Source organism: Phalangium opilio, unplaced genomic scaffold, assembly GCF_054372755.1.
Source record: "Phalangium opilio isolate 3A_F unplaced genomic scaffold, DU_Popi_V2 ptg000019l_1, whole genome shotgun sequence".
Classification (NCBI taxonomy): Eukaryota; Metazoa; Arthropoda; class Arachnida; order Opiliones; family Phalangiidae; genus Phalangium; species Phalangium opilio.
The window spans coordinates 6,205,950-6,222,637 of NW_028324152.1; the positions used below are offsets into that span (position 1 = coordinate 6,205,950).

Sequence of the window (16,688 nt, forward strand, 5' to 3'; positions counted from 1 at the left end):
CAATAAGTTTGTGGTTCAAGCCCACCCGGAAGCGGTGTTGTGGGATCTCAAATGTAACGTAAAAAGCCAAAGTTTTCCAGAATACCTGACGAACATTTAATTTTTGGGCTTCCGTGGCGCAATGGTTAGCGCGTTCGGCTGTTAACCGAAAAGTTTGTGGTTCAAGCCCACCCGGGAGCGGTGTTGTGGGATCTCAAATGTAACGTAAAAAGCCAAAGTTTTTCCACAATACCTGACGAACATTTAATTTTTGAGCTTCCGTGGCGCAATGGTTAGCGCGTTCGGCTGTTAACCTAAAGGCTGGTGGTTCGAGCCCATCCGGGAGAGGTGTTGTGCGGTCTCAGTGTAGCGTAAAATGTCAAAAGTTTTCCACAATACGTGACAACCATTTAATTTCTGAGCTTCCGTGGCTCAATGGTTAGCGCGTTCCGCTGTTAACCAATAAGTTTGTGGTTCAAGCCCACCCGGGAGCGGTGTTGTGGGATCTCAAATGTAACGTAAAAAGCCAAAGTTTTCCAGAATACCTGACGAACATTTAATTTTTGGGCTTCCGTGGCGCAATGGTTAGCGCGTTCGGCTGTTAACCGAAAAGTTTGTGGTTCAAGCCCACCCGGGAGCGGTGTTGTGGGATCTCAAATGTAACGTAAAAAGCCAAAGTTTTTCCACAATACCTGACGAACATTTAATTTTTGAGCTTCCGTGGCGCAATGGTTAGCGCGTTCGGCTGTTAACCGAAAAGTTGGTGGTTCGAGCCCACCTGGGAGCGGTGTTGTAAGATCTCAAATGTAACGTAAAAAGCTAAAGTTTTTCCACAATACCTGACGACCATTTAATTTTTGGGCTTCCGTGGCGCAATGGTTAGCGCGTTCGGCTGTTAACCTAAAGGCTGGTGGTTCGAGCCCACCCGGGAGAGGTGTTGTGCGGTCTCAGTGTAGCGTAAAATGTCAAAACTTTTCCACAATACGTGACAACCATTTAATTTCTGAGCTTTTGTGGCTCAATGGTTAGAGCGTTCCGCTGTTAACCAATAAGTTTGTGGTTCAAGCCCACCCGGGAGCGGTGTTGTGGGATCTCAAATGTAACGTAAAAAGCCAAAGTTTTTCCACAATACCTGACGAACATTTAATTTTTGAGCTTCCGTGGCGCAATGGTTAGCGCGTTCGGCTGTTAGCCTAAAGGCTGGTGGTTCGAGCCCATCCGGGAGAGGTGTTGTGCGGTCTCAGTGTAGCGTAAAATGTCAAAAGTTTTCCACAATACGTGACAACCATTTAATTTCTGAGCTTCCGTGGCTCAATGGTTAGCGCGTTCCGCTGTTAACCAATAAGTTTGTGGTTCAAGCCCACCCGGGAGCGGTGTTGTGGGATCTCAAATGTAACGTAAAAAGCCAAAGTTTTCCAGAATACCTGACGAACATTTAATTTTTGGGCTTCCGTGGCGCAATGGTTAGCGCGTTCGGCTGTTAACCGAAAAGTTTGTGGTTCAAGCCCACCCGGGAGCGGTGTTGTGGGATCTCAAATGTAACGTAAAAAGCCAAAGTTTTTCCACAATACCTGACGACCATTTAATTTTTGGGCTTCCGTGGCGCAATGGTTAGCGCGTTCGACTGTTAAGCGAAAGGTTGGTGGTTCGAGCCCATCCGTGAGCGGTGTTGTGAGGTCTCAGATGTGACGTGAAATGTCAAAACTTTTCCACAATACCTGACGACCATTTCATTTCTGAGCTTTCTTGGCTCCATGGTTAGCTCGTTCGGATGTTAACCAAAAGTTTGGTGATTCGAGCCCACCCAGGAGCGGTGATGTAAGATCTCAAATGTAACGTCAAAAGCCAAAGTTTTTCCACAATACCTGACGACCATTTAATTTTTGGGCTTCCGTGGCGCAATGGTTAGCGCGTTTGGCTGTTAACCGAAAGGTTGGTGGTTCGAGCCCATACGTGAGCGGTGTTGTGAGGTCTCAGATGTGACGTAAAATGTCAAAACTTTTCCGCAATACGTGACAACCATTTAATTTCTGAGCTTCCTTGGCTCAATGGTTAGCGCGTTCAGCTGTTAACCAATAAGTTTGTGGTTCAAGCCCACCCCGGAGCGGTGTTGTGGGATCTCAAATGTAACGTAAAAAGCCAAAGTTTTTCCACAATACCTGACGACCATTTAATTTTTGGGCTTCCGTGGCGCAATGGTTAGTGCGTTCGGCTGTTAACCGAAAAGTTGGTGGTTCGAGCCCACCTGGGAGCGGTGTTGTAAGATCTCAAATGTAACGTCAAAAGCCAAAGTTTTTCCACAATACCTGACGACCATTTAATTTTTGGGCTTCCGTGGCGCAATGGTTAGCGCGTTCGGCTGTTAAGCGAAAGGTTGGTGGTTAGAGCCCACCCAGGAGCGGTGTTGTAAGATCTCAAATGTAACGTCAAAAGCCAAAGTTTTTCCACAATACCTGACGACCATTTAATTTTTGGGCTTCCGTGGCGCAATGGTTAGCGCGTTCGGCTGTTAAGCGAAAGGTTGGTGGTTAGAGCCCACCCAGGAGCGGTGTTGTAAGATCTCAAATGTAACGTCAAAAGCCAAAGTTTTTCCACAATACCTGACGACCATTGAATTTTTGGGCTTCCGTGGCGCAATGGTTAGCGCGTTCGGCTGTTAACCTAAAGGCTGGTGGTTCGAGCCCACCCGGGAGAGGTGTTGTGCGGTCTCAGATGTAGCGTAAAATGTCAAAACTTTTCCACAATACGTGACAACCATTTAATTTCTGAGCTTCCGTGGCTCAATGGTTAGCGCGTTCCGCTGTTAACCAATAAGTTTGTGGTTCAGGCCCACCCGGGAGCGGTGTTGTGGGATCTCAAATGTAACGTAAAAAGCCAAAGTTTTTCCACAATACCTGACGAACATTTAATTTTTGGGCTTCCGTTGCGCAATGGTTAGCGCGTTCCGCTGTTAACCAATAAGTTTGTGGTTCAAGCCCACCCGGGAGCGGTGTTGTGGGATCTCAAATGTAACGTAAAAAGCCAAAGTTTTTCCACAATACCTGACGAACATTTAATTTTTGAGCTTCCGTGGCGCAATGGTTAGCGCGTTCGGCTGTTAACCGAAAAGTTGGTGGTTCGAGCCCACCTGGGAGCGGTGTTGTAAGATCTCAAATGTAACGTAAAAAGCTAAAGTTTTTCCACAGTACCTGACGACCATTTAATTTTTGGGCTTCCGTGGCGCAATGGTTAGCGCGTTCGGCTGTTAACCTAAAGGCTGGTGGTTCGAGCCCACCCGGGAGAGGTGTTGTGCGGTCTCAGTGTAGCGTAAAATGTCAAAACTTTTCCACAATACGTGACAACCATTTAATTTCTGAGCTTCCGTGGCTCAATGGTTAGCGCGTTCCGCTGTTAACCAATAAGTTTGTGGTTCAAGCCCACCCGGGAGCGGAGTTGTGGGATCTCAAATGTAACGTAAAAAGCCAAAGTTTTCCAGAATACCTGACGAACATTCAATTTTTGGGCTTCCGTGGCGCAATGGTTAGCGCGTTCGGCTGTTAACCGAAAAGTTGGTGGTTCGAGCCCACCTGCGAGCGGTTTTGTAAGATCTCAAATGTAACGTAAAAAGCCAAAGTTTTTCCACAATACCTGACGACCATTTAATTTTTGGGCTTCCGTGGCGCAATGGTTAGTGCGTTCGACTGTTAAGCGAAAGGTTGGTGGTTCGAGCCCATCCGTGAGCGGTGTTGTGAGGTCTCAGATGTGACGTGAAATGTCAAAACTTTTCCACAATACCTGACGACCATTTCATTTCTGAGCTTTCTTGGCTCCATGGTTAGCTCGTTCGGATGTTAACCAAAAGTTTGGTGGTTCGAGCCCACCCAGGAGCGGTGTTGTAAGATCTCAAATGTAACGTCAAAAGCCAAAGTTTTTCCACAATACCTGTCGACCATTTAATTTTTGGGCTTCCGTGGCGCAATGGTTAGCGCGCTCGGCTGTTAACCGAAAGGTTGGTGGTTCGAGCCCATACGTGAGCGGTGTTGTGAGGTCTCAGATGTGACGTAAAATGTCAAAACTTTTCCGCAATACGTGACAACCATTTAATTTCTGAGCTTCCTTGGCTCAATGATTAGCGCGTTCAGCTGTTAACCAATAGGTTTGTGGTTCGAGCCCACCCCGGAGCGGTGTTGTGGGATCTCAAATGTAACGTAAAAAGCCAAAGTTTTTCCACAATACCTGACGACCATTTAATTTTTGGGCTTCCGTGGCGCAATGGTTAGCGCGTTCGACTGTTAAGCGAAAGGTTGGTGGTTAGAGCCCACCCAGGAGCGGTGTTGTAAGATCTCAAATGTAACGTCAAAAGCCAAAGTTTTTCCACAATACCTGACGACCATTGAATTTTTGGGCTTCCGTGGCGCAATGGTTAGCGCGTTCGGCTGTTAACCTAAAGGCTGGTGGTTCGAGCCCACCCGGGAGAGGTGTTGTGCGGTCTCAGATGTAGCGTAAAATGTCAAAACGTTTCCACAATACGTGACAACCATTTAATTTCTGAGCTTCCGTGGCTCAATGGTTAGCGCGTTCCGCTGTTAACCAATAAGTTTGTGGTTCAGGCCCACCCGGGAGCGGTGTTGTGGGATCTCAAATGTAACGTAAAAAGCCAAAGTTTTTCCACAATACCTGACGAACATTTAATTTTTGGGCTTCCGTTGCGCAATGGTTAGCGCGTTCGGCTGTTAACCGAAAAATTGGTGGTTCGAGCCCACCTGGGAGCGGTGTTGTAAGATCTCAAATGTAACGTAAAAAGCCAAAGTTTTTCCACAATACCTGACGACCATTTAATTTTTGGGCTTCCGTGGCGCAATGGTTAGCGCGTTCGGCTGTTAACCGAAAAATTGGTGGTTCGAGCCCATCCGGGAGCGGTGTTGTGGTATCTCAAATGTAACGTAAAAAGCCAAAGTTTTTCCACAATTCCTGACGACCATATAATTTTTGGGCTTCCGTGGCGCACTGGTTAGCGCGTTCGGCTTTTAACCGAAAGGTTGGTGGTTCGAGCCCATCCGTGAGTGGTGTTGTGAGGTCTCAGATGTGACGTAAAATGTCAAAACTTTTCCGCAATACGTGACAACCATTTAATTTCTGAGCTTCCGTGGCTCAATGGTTAGCGCGTTCAGATGTTAACCAATAGGTTTGTGGTTCGTGCCCACCCGGGAGCGGTGTTGTGGGATCTCAAATGTAACGTAAAAAGCCAAAGCTTTTCCACAATACCTGACGACCATTTAATTTTTGGGCTTCCAAGGCTCAATGGTTAGCGCGTTCAGCTGTTAACCAATAGGTTTGTGGTTCGTGCCCACCCGGGAGCGGTGTTGTGGGATCTCAAATATAACGTAAAACGCCAAAGTTTTTCCACAATACCTGACGACCATTTAATTTTCGGGCTTCCGTGGCTTAATGGTTAGTGCGTTCGGCTGTTAACCGAAAAGTTGGTGGTTCGAGCCCATCCGGGAGCGGTGTTGTGAGGTCTCAGATGTGACGTAAAATGTCAAAACTTTTCCACAATACGTGACAACCATTTAATTTCTGAGCTTCCGTGGCTCAATGGTTAGGGCGTTCCGCTGTTAACCAAAAGGTTTGTGGTTCGAGCCCATCCGGGAGCGGTGTTGTGAGGTCTCAGATGTGACGTAAAAAGTCAAAGTTTTTCCACAATACCTGACGACCTTTTAATTTTTGGGCTTCCGTGGCGCAATGGTTAGCGCGTTCGGCTGTTAACCGAAAGGCTGGTGGTTCGAGCCCACCTGCGAGCGGTTTTGTAAGATCTCAAATGTAACGTAAAAAGCCAAAGTTTTTCCACAATACCTGACGACCATTTAATTTTTGGGCTTCCGTGGCGCAATGGTTAGTGCGTTCGACTGTTAAGCGAAAGGTTGGTGGTTCGAGCCCATCCGTGAGCGGTGTTGTGAGGTCTCAGATGTGACGTGAAATGTCAAAACTTTTCCACAATACCTGACGACCATTTCATTTCTGAGCTTTCTTGGCTCCATGGTTAGCTCGTTCGGATGTTAACCAAAAGTTTGGTGGTTCGAGCCCACCCAGGAGCGGTGTTGTAAGATCTCAAATGTAACGTCAAAAGCCAAAGTTTTTCCACAATACCTGACGACCATTTAATTTTTGGGCTTCCGTGGCGCAATGGTTAGCGCGCTCGGCTGTTAACCGAAAGGTTGGTGGTTCGAGCCCATACGTGAGCGGTGTTGTGAGGTCTCAGATGTGACGTAAAATGTCAAAACTTTTCCGCAGTACGTGACAACCATTTAATTTCTGAGCTTCCTTGGCTTAATGATTAGCGCGTTCAGCTGTTAACCAATAGGTTTGTGGTTCGAGCCCACCCCGGAGCGGTGTTGTGGGATCTCAAATGTAACGTAAAAAGCCAAAGTTTTTCCACAATACCTGACGACCATTTAATTTTTGGGCTTCCGTGGCGCAATGGTTAGTGGCGTTCGGCTGTTAGCCGAAAAGTTGGTGGTTCGAGCCCACCTGGGAGCGGTTTTGTAAGATCTCAAATGTAACGTAAAAAATCAAAGTTTTTCCACAATACCTGACGACTTTTTAATTTTTGAGCTTCCGTGGCGCAATGGTTAGCGCGTTCGACTGTTAAGCGAAAGGTTGGTGGTTAGAGCCCACCCAGGAGCGGTGTTGTAAGATCTCAAATGTAACGTCAAAAGCCAAAGTTTTTCCACAATACCTGACGACCATTGAATTTTTGGGCTTCCGTGGCGCAATGGTTAGCGCGTTCGGCTGTTAACCTAAAGGCTGGTGGTTCGAGCCCACCCGGGAGAGGTGTTGTGCGGTCTCAGATGTAGCGTAAAATGTCAAAACTTTTCCACAATACGTGACAACCATTTAATTTCTGAGCTTCCGTGGCTCAATGGTTAGCGCGTTCCGCTGTTAACCAATAAGTTTGTGGTTCAGGCCCACCCGGGAGCGGTGTTGTGGGATCTCAAATGTAACGTAAAAAGCCAAAGTTTTTCCACAATACCTGACGAACATTTAATTTTTGGGCTTCCGTTGCGCAATGGTTAGCGCGTTCGGCTGTTAACCGAAAAATTGGTGGTTCGAGCCCACCTGGGAGCGGTGTTGTAAGATCTCAAATGTAACGTAAAAAGCCAAAGTTTTTCCACAATACCTGACGACCATTTAATTTTTGGGCTTCCGTGGCGCAATGGTTAGCGCGTTCGGCTGTTAACCGAAAAATTGGTGGTTCGAGCCCATCCGGGAGCGGTGTTGTGGTATCTCAAATGTAACGTAAAAAGCCAAAGTTTTTCCACAATTCCTGACGACCATATAACTTTTGGGCTTCCGTGGCGCACTGGTTAGCGCGTTCGGCTTTTAACCGAAAGGTTGGTGGTTCGAGCCCATCCGTGAGTGGTGTTGTGAGGTCTCAGATGTGACGTAAAATGTCAAAACTTTTCCGCAATACGTGACAACCATTTAATTTCTGAGCTTCCGTGGCTCAATGGTTAGCGCGTTCAGCTGTTAACCAATAGGTTTGTGGTTCGTGCCCACCCGGGAGCGGTGTTGTGGGATCTCAAATGTAACGTAAAAAGCCAAAGCTTTTCCACAATACCTGACGACCATTTAATTTTCGGGCTTCCAAGGCTCAATGGTTAGCGCGTTCAGCTGTTAACCAATAGGTTTGTGGTTCGTGCCCACCCGGGAGCGGTGTTGTGGGATCTCAAATATAACGTAAAACGCCAAAGTTTTTCCACAATACCTGACGACCATTTAATTTTCGGGCTTCCGTGGCTTAATGGTTAGTGCGTTCGGCTGTTAACCGAAAAGTTGGTGGTTCGAGCCCATCCGGGAGCGGTGTTGTGAGGTCTCAGATGTGACGTAAAATGTCAAAACTTTTCCACAATACGTGACAACCATTTAATTTCTGAGCTTCCGTGGCTCAATGGTTAGGGCGTTCCGCTGTTAACCAAAAGGTTTGTGGTTCGAGCCCATCCGGGAGCGGTGTTGTGAGGTCTCAGATGTGACGTAAAAAGTCAAAGTTTTTCCACAATACCTGACGACCTTTTAATTTTTGGGCTTCCGTGGCGCAATGGTTAGCGCGTTCGGCTGTTAACCGAAAGGCTGGTGGTTCGAGCCCACCCGGGAGAGGTGGCGTGCGGTCTCAGATGTAGCGTAAAATGTCAAAAATTTTCCACAATACGTGACAACCATTTAATTTCTGAGCTTCCGTAGCTCAATGGTTAGCGCGTTCCGCTGTTAACCAATAAGTTTGTGGTTCAAGCCCACCCGGGAGCGGTGTTGTGGGATCTCAAATGTAACGTAAAAAGCCAAAGTTTTTCCACAATACCTGACGAACATTTAATTTTTGGGCTTCCGTGGCTCAATGGTTAGCGCGTTCGGCTGTTAACCGAAAAATTGGTGGTTCGAGCCCATCCGGGAGCGGTGTTGTGAGGTCTTAGATGTAACGTAAAATTCAGAGTTTTTCTACAATAACTGACGAACATTTAATTTTTGGGCTTCCGTGGCGCAATGGTTAGCGCGTTCAGCTGTTATTCAAAAGGTTTGTGGTTCGAGCCCATCTGGGATCGGTGTTGTGAGGTCTCTGATGTGACGTAAAATGTCAAAACTTTTCCACAATACGAGACAACCATTTAATTTCTGAGCTTCCGTGGCGCACTGGTTAGCGCGCTCAGCTGTTATTCAAAAGGCTGGTGGTTCGAGCCCATCCGGGAGTGGTGTTGTGAGGTCTCTGATGTGACGTAAAATGTGAAAACTTTTCCACAATACGTGACAACCATTTAATTTCTGAGCTTCCGTGGCTCAATGGTTAGCACGTTCGGCTGTTAGCCAATAGGTTTGTGGTTCGAGCCCACCAGGGAGGGGTGTTGTGGTATCTCAAATGTAACGTAAAAACCCAAAGTTTTTCCACAATACCTGACGACCATTTAATCTTTGGGCTTCCGTTGCGCAATGGTTAGCGCGTTCGGCTGTTAACCGAAAAATTGGTGGTTCGAGCCCATCCGGGAGCGGTGTTGTGAGGTCTTAGATGTAACGTAAAATTCAGAGTTTTTCTACAATAACTGACGAACATTTAATTTTTGGGCTTCCGTGGCGCAATGGTTAGCGCGTTCAGCTGTTATTCAAAAGGTTTGTGGTTCGAGCCCATCCGGGAGCGGTGATGTGAGGTCTCAGATGTGACGTAAAAAGTCAAAGTTTTTCCACAATACCTGACGAACATTTAATTTTTGGGCTTCCGTGGCGCAATGGTTAGCGCGTTCGGCTGTTAACCGAAAGGTTGGTGGTTCGAGCCCACCCTGGAGCGGTGTTGTGAGATCTCACATGTAACGTAAAAATCCAAAGTTTTTCCACAATACCTGACGAACATTTAATCTTTGGGCTTCCGTGGCGCAATGGTTAGCGCGTCCGGCTGTTAACCGAAAAATTGGTGGTTCGAGCCCATCCGGGAGCGGTGTTGTGAGGTCTCTGATGTGACGTAAAATGTCAAAACTTTTCCACAATACGTGACAACCATTTAATTTCTGAGCTTCCGTGGCGCACTGGTTAGCGCGCTCAGCTGTTATTCAAAAGGCTGGTGGTTCGAGCCCACCCGGTAGCGGTGATGTGAGGTCTCAGATGTAACGTAAAAAGTCAGAGTTTTTCCACAATACCTGACGAACATTTAATTTTTGGGCTTCCGTGGCACAGTGGTTAGCGCGTTCAGCTGTTAACCGAAAGGTTGGTGGTTCGAGCTCATCCGGGAGCGGTGTTGTGAGGTTTTAGATGTAACGTAAAATTCAGAGTTTTTCCACAATAACTGACGAACATTTAATTTTTGGGCTTCCGTGGCGCAATGGTTAGTGCGTTCAGCTGTTATTCAAAAGGTTTGTGGTTCGAGCCCATCCGGGAGCGGTGATGTGAGGTCTCAGATGTAACGTAAAAAGTCAGAGTTTTTTCAAAATACCTGACGACCATTTAATTTTTGGGCTTCCGTGGCGCAATGGTTAGCGCGTTCGGCTGTTAACCTAAAGGCTGGTGGTTCGAGCCCACCCGGGAGAGGTGTTGTGCGGTCTCAGATGTAGCGTAAAATGTCAAAACATTTCCACAATACGTGACAACCATTTAATTTCTGAGCTTCCGTGGCTCAATGGTTAGCGCGTTCCGCTGTTAACCAATAAGTTTGTGGTTCAAGCCCACCCGGGAGCGGTGTTGTGGGATCTCAAATGTAACGTAAAAAGCCAAAGTTTTTCCACAATGCCTGACGAACATTTAATTTTTGGGCTTCCGTGGCTCAATGGTTAGCGCGTTCAGCTGTTAACCAATAGGTTTGTGGTTCGAGCCCATCCGGGAGCGGTGTTGTGAGGTCTCTGATGTGACGTAAAATGTCAAAACTTTTCCACAATTCGTGACAACCATTTAATTTCTGAGCTTCCGTGGCGCACTGGTTAGCGCGCTCAGCTGTTATTCAAAAGGCTGGTGGTTCGAGCCCACCCGGGAGCGGTGATGTGGTATCTCAAATGTAACGTAAAAAGCCAAAGTTTTTCCACAATACCTGACGACCATATAATTTTTGGGCTTCCGTGGCGCACTGGTTAGCGCGCTCAGCTGTTATTCAAAAGGCTGTTGGTTCGAGCCCACCCGGGAGCGGTGATGTGAGGTCTCAGATGTAACGTATAAAGTCAGAGTTTTTCCACAATACCTGACGAACATTTAATTTTTGGGCTTCCGTGGCTCAATGGTTAGCGCGTTCCGCTGTTAACCAATAAGTTTGTGGTTCAAGCCCACCCGGGAGCGGTGTTGTGGGATCTCAAATGTAACGTAAAAAGCCAAAGTTTTTCCACAATTCCTGACGAACGTTTAATTTTTGGGCTTCCGTGGCGCAATGGTTAGCGCGTTCGGCTGTTAACCGAAAGGTTGGTGGTTCGAGCCCACCCGGGAGCGGTGTTGTGAAATCTCACATGTAACGTAAAAATCCAAAGTTATTCCACAATACCTGACGAACATTTAATCTTTGGGCTTCCGTTGCGCAATGGTTAACGCCGTCGGCTGTTATCCGAAAGGTTGGTGGTTCGAGCCCATCCGGGAGCGGGGTTGTGAGGTCTCTGATGTGACGTAAAATGTCAAAACTTTTCCACAATACGAGACAACCATTTAATTTCTGAGCTTCCGTGGCGCACTTGTTAGCGCGCTCAGCTGTTATTCAAAAGGCTGGTGGTTCGAGCCCATCCGGGAGTGGTGTTGTGAGGTCTCTGATGTGACGTAAAATGTGAAAACTTTTCCACAATACGTGACAACCATTTAATTTCTGAGCTTCCGTGGCTCAATGGTTAGCACGTTCGGCTGTTAACCAATAGGTTTGTGGTTCGAGCCCACCAGGGAGCGGTGTTGTGGTATCTCAAATGTAACGTAAAAAGCCAAAGTTTTTACACAATACCTGACGACCATATATATTTTGGGCTTCCGTGGCGCACTGGTTAGCGCGTTCAGCTGTTAACCGAAAGGTTGGTGGTTCGAGCCCACCCGGGAGCTGTGTTGTAAGATCTCAAATGTAACGTAAAAACCCAAAGTTTTTCCACAATACCTGACGACCATTTAATTTTCGGGCTTCCGTGGCGCAATGGTTAGCGCGTTCGGCTGTTAACCGAAAGGTTGGTGGTTCGAGCCCACCCGGGAACGGTGTTGTGAGATCTCAAATGTAACGTAAAAACCCAAAGTTTTTCCACAATACCTGACGAACATTTAATTTTCGGGCTTCCGTGGCGCAATGGTTAGCGCGTTCGGCTGTTAACCGAAAGGTTGGTGGTTCGAGCCCACCCGGGAGCGGTGTTGTGAAATCTCACATGTAACGTAAAAATCCAAAGTTATTCCACAATACCTGACGAACATTTAATCTTTGGGCTTCCGTTGCGCAATGGTTAACGCCGTCGGCTGTTATCCGAAAGGTTGGTGGTTCGAGCCCATCCGGGAGCGGTGTTGTGAGGTCTTAGATGTAACGTAAAATTCAGAGTTTTTCTACAATAACTGACGAACATTTAATTTTTGGGCTTCCGTGGCGCAATGGTTAGCGCGTTCAGCTGTTATTCAAAATGTTTGTGGCTCGAGCCCATTCGGGAGCGGTGATGTGAGGTCTCAGATGTGACGTAAAAAGTCAAAGTTTTTCCACAATACCTGACGACCATTTAATTTTCGGGCTTCCGTGGCGCAATGGTTAGCGAGTTCGGCTGTTAACCGAAAGGTTGGTGGTTCGAGCCCACCCGGGAACGGTGTTGTGAGATCTCAAATGTAACGTAAAAACCCAAAGTTTTTCCACAATACCTGACGAACATTTAATTTTCGGGCTTCCGTGGCGCAATGGTTAGCGCGTTCGGCTGTTAACCGAAAGGTTGGTGGTTCGAGCCCATCCGGGAGCGGTGTTGTGAGGTCTTAGATGTAACGTAAAATTCAGAGTTTTTCTACAATAACTGACGAACATTTAATTTTTGGGCTTCCGTGGCGCAATGGTTAGCGCGTTCAGCTGTTATTCAAAAGGTTTGTGGCTCGAGCCCATCCGGGAGCGGTGATGTGAGGTCTCAGATTTGACGTAAAAAGTCAAAGTTTTTCCACAATACCTGACGAACATTGAATTTTTGGGCTTCCGTGGCGCAATGGTTAGCGCGTTCGGCTGTTAACCGAAAGGTTGGTGGTTCGAGCCCACCCGGGAGCGGTGTTGTGAGATCTCACATGTAACGTCAAAATCCAAAGTTTTTCCACAATACCTGACGAACATTTAATCTTTGGGCTTCCGTGGCGCAATGGTTAGCGCGTCCGGCTGTTAACCGAAAAATTGGTGGTTCCAGCCCATCCGTGAGGGGTGTTGTGAGGTCTCTGATGTGACGTAAAATGTCAAAACTTTTCCACAATACGTGACAACCATTTAATTTCTGAGCTTCCGTGGCGCACTGGTTAGCGCGCTCAGCTGTTATTCAAAAGGCTGGTGGTTCGAGCCCACCCGGGAGCGGTGATGTGGTATCTCAAATGTAACGTAAAAAGCCAAAGTTTTTCCACAATACCTGACGACCATATAATTTTTGGGCTTCCGTGGCGCACTGGTTAGCGCGCTCAGCTGTTATTCAAAAGGCTGGTGGTTCGAGCCCACCCGGGAGCGGTGATGTGAGGTCTCAGATGTAACGTAAAAAGTCAGAGTTTTTCCACAATACCTGACGAACATTTAATTTTTGGGCTTCCGTGGCTCAATGGTTAGTGCGTTCGGCTGTTAACCGAAAAGTTGGTGGTTCGAGCCCATCCGTGAGCGGTGTTGTGAGGTCTCAGATGTGACGTAAAATGTCAAAAATTTTCCACAATACGTGACAACCATTTAATTTCTGAGCTTCCGTGGCTCAATGGTTAGCGCGTTCCGCTGTTAACCAATAAGTTTTGGCTCAAGCCCACCCGGGAGCGGTGTTGTGGGATCTCAAATGTAACGTAAAAAGCCCAAGTTTTTCCACAATACCTGACGAACATTTAATTTTAACTTCCGCGGGCAATGGTTAGCGCGTTCCGCTGTTAACCAATAAGTTTGTGGTTCAAGCCCACCCGGGATCGGTGTTGTGGGATCTCAAATGTAACGTAAAAAGCCAAAGTTTTTCCACAATACCTGACGAACATTTAATCTGTGGGCTTCCGTGGCGCAATGGTTAGCGCGTCCGGCTGTTAACCGAAAAATTGGTGGTTCGAGCCCATCCGGGAGCGGTGTTGTGAGGTCTCTGATGTGACGTAAAATGTCAAAACTTTTCCACAATACGTGACAACCATTTAATTTCTGAGCTTCCGTGGCGCACTGGTTAGCGCGCTCAGCTGTTATTCAAAAGGCTGGTGGTTCGAGCCCACCCGGGAGCGGTGATGTGAGGTCTCAGATGTGACGTAAAATGTCAAAACATTTCCACAATACGTGACAACCATTTAATTTCTGAGCTTCCGTGGCTCAAGAGTTAGCGCGTTCGGCTGTTAACCGAAAGGTTGGTGGTTCGAGCCCATCCGTGAGCGGTGTTGTGAGGTCTCAGATGTGACGCAAAATGTCAAAACATTTCCACAATACGTGACAACCATTTAATTTCTGAGCTTCCGTGGCTCAAGGGTTAGCGCGTTCAGCTGTTAACCAATAGGTTTGTGGTACGAGCCCACCCGGGAGCGGTGTTGTAGGATCTCAAATGTAACGTAAAAAGCCAAAGTTTTTCCACAATACCTGTCGACGATTTAATTTTTGGGCTTCCGTGGCGCAATGGTTAGCGCGTTCGGCTGTTAACCGAAAAATTGGTGGTTCGAGCCCATCCGGGAGCGGTGTTGTGAGGTCTCTGATGTGACGTAAAATGTCAAAACTTTTCCACAATACGTGACAACCATTTAATTTCTGAGCTTCCGTGGCTCAATGGTTAGCGCGTTCGGCTGTTAACCAATAGGTTTGTGGTTCGAGCCCACCAGGGAGCGGTGTTGTGGTATCTCAAATGTAACGTAAAAAGCCAAAGTTTTTACACAATACCTGACGACCATATAGTTTTTGGGCTTCCGTGGCGCACTGGTTAGCGCGTTCAGCTGTTATTCAAAAGGTTTGTGGTTCGAGCCCATCCGGGAGTGGTGATGTGAGGTCTCAGATGTAACGTAAAAAGTCAGAGTTTTTCCACAATACCTGACGAAACTTTAATTTTCGGGCTTCCGTGACGCAATGGTTAGCGCGTTCGGCTGTTAACCGAAAGGTTGGTGGTTCGAGCCCACCCGGGAGCGGTGTTGTGGGATCTCAAATGTAACGTAAAAGCCAAAGTTTTTCCACAATACCTGAAGAACATTTAATTTTTGGGCTTCCATGGCGCAATGGTTAGCGCGTTCGGCTGTTAACCGAAAAGTTTGTGGTTCGAGCCCACCTGGGAGCGGTGTTGTAAGATCTCAAATGTAACGTAAAAAGCCAAAGTTTTTCCACAATACCTGACGACCATTTAATTCTTGGGCTTCCGTGGCGCAATGGTTAGCGCGTTCGGCTGTTAACCGAAAGGTTGGTGGTTCGAGACCATCCGTGAGCGGTGTTGTGAGGTCTCAGATATAGCGTAAAATGTCAAAAGTTTTCCACAATACGTGACAACCATTTAATTTCTGAGCTTCCGTGGCTCAATGGTTAGCGCGTTCGGCTGTTAACCAATAGGTTTGTGGTACGAGCCCACCAGGGAGCGGTGTTGTGGTATCTCAAATGTAACGTAAAAAGCCAAAGTTTTTACACAATACCTGACGACCATATAGTTTTTGGGCTTCCGTGGCGCACTGGTTAGCGCGCTCAGCTGTTATTCAAAAGGCTGGTGGTTCGAGCCCACCCGGGAGCGGTGATGTGAGGTCTCAGATGTAACGTAAAAGGTCAGAGTTTTTCCACAATAACTGACGAACATTTAATTTTTGGGCTTCCGTGGCGCAATGGTTAGCGCGTTCAGCTGTTATTCAAAAGGTTTGTGGTACAAGCCCATCCGGGAGCGGTGATGTGAGGTCTCAGATGTAACGTAAAAAGTCAGAGTTTTTCCAAAATACCTGACGACCATTTAATTTTTGGGCTTCCGTGGCGCAATGGTTAGCGCGTTCGGCTGCTAACCTAAAGGCTAGTGGTTCGAGCCCACCCGGGAGAGGTGTTGTGCGGTCTCAGATGTAGCGTAAAATGTCAAAAGTTTTCCACAATACGTGACAACCATTTAATTTCTGAGCTTCCGTGGCTCGATGGTTAGCGCGTTCAGCTGTTAACCGAAAGGTTGGTGGTTCGAGCCCACCCGGGAGCTGTGTTATAAGATCTCAAATGTAACGTAAAAACCCAAACTTTTTCCACAATACCTGACGACCATTTAATTTCTGAGCTTCCGTGGCTCAATGGTTAGCGCGTTCAGCTGTTAACCAATAGGTTTGTGGTTCGAGCCCACCCGGGAGCGGTGTTGTAGGATCTCAAATGTAACGTAAAAACCCAAAGTTTTTACACAATACCTGACGACCATATATTTTTCGGCTTCCGTGGCGCACTGGTTAGCGCGCTCAGCTGTTATTCAAAAGGCTGGCGGTTCGAGCCCACCCGGGAGCGGTGATGTGAGGTCTCAGATGTAACGTAAAAAGTCAGAGTTTTTCCACAATACCTGACGAACATTTAATTTTTGGGCTTCCGTGGCGCAATGGTTAGCGCGTTCAGCTGTTAACCGAAAGGTTGGTGGTTCGAGCCCACCCGGGAGCTGTGTTGTAAGATCTCAAATGTAACGTAAAAACCCAAAGTTTTTCCACAATACCTGACGACCATTTAATTTTTGGGCTTCCGTGGCGCAATGGTTAGCGCGTTCGGCTATTAACCGAAAGGTTGGTGGTTCGAGCCCATCCGGGAGCGGTGTTGTGAGGTCTTAGATGTAACGTAAAATTCAGAGTTTTTCCACAATAACTGACGAACATTTAATTTTTGGGCTTCCGTGGCGCAATGGTTAGCGCGTTCAGCTGTTATTCAAAAGGTTTGTGGTTCGAGCCCATCCGGGAGCGGTGATGTGAGGTCTCAGATGTAACGTAAAAAGTCAGAGTTTTTCCACAATACCTGACGAAACTTTAATTTTCGGGCTTCCGTGACGCAATGGTTAGCGCGTTCGGCTGTTAACCGAAAGGTTGGTGGTTCGAGCCCACCCGGGAGCGGTGTTGTGGGATCTCAAATGTAACGTAAAAGCCAAAGTTTTTCCACAATACCTGACGAACAT

At 47.2% G+C, this 16,688-nt stretch overlaps 5 non-coding genes across 5 annotated transcripts; all 5 read left to right on the forward strand.

The window, feature by feature from the left end:
- The first annotated feature begins 10,829 nt into the window (after positions 1 to 10,829).
- On the forward strand, positions 10,830 to 10,902 carry TRNAN-GUU (transfer RNA asparagine (anticodon GUU)). Its single transcript has one exon. It is a non-coding gene; the product is annotated as a tRNA-Asn (tRNA).
- An 809-nt stretch (positions 10,903 to 11,711) lies between these two features.
- On the forward strand, positions 11,712 to 11,784 carry TRNAN-GUU (transfer RNA asparagine (anticodon GUU)). Its single transcript has one exon. It is a non-coding gene; the product is annotated as a tRNA-Asn (tRNA).
- Positions 11,785 to 12,591: 807 nt separating this feature from the next.
- Positions 12,592 to 12,664, forward strand: TRNAN-GUU (transfer RNA asparagine (anticodon GUU)). The gene has a single exon. It is a non-coding gene; the product is annotated as a tRNA-Asn (tRNA).
- A 2,862-nt stretch (positions 12,665 to 15,526) lies between these two features.
- On the forward strand, positions 15,527 to 15,599 carry TRNAS-GCU (transfer RNA serine (anticodon GCU)). Its single transcript has one exon. It is a non-coding gene; the product is annotated as a tRNA-Ser (tRNA).
- Positions 15,600 to 16,260: 661 nt separating this feature from the next.
- TRNAN-AUU (transfer RNA asparagine (anticodon AUU)) lies at positions 16,261 to 16,333 on the forward strand. Its single transcript has one exon. It is a non-coding gene; the product is annotated as a tRNA-Asn (tRNA).
- The last annotated feature ends 355 nt before the right edge of the window (positions 16,334 to 16,688 follow it).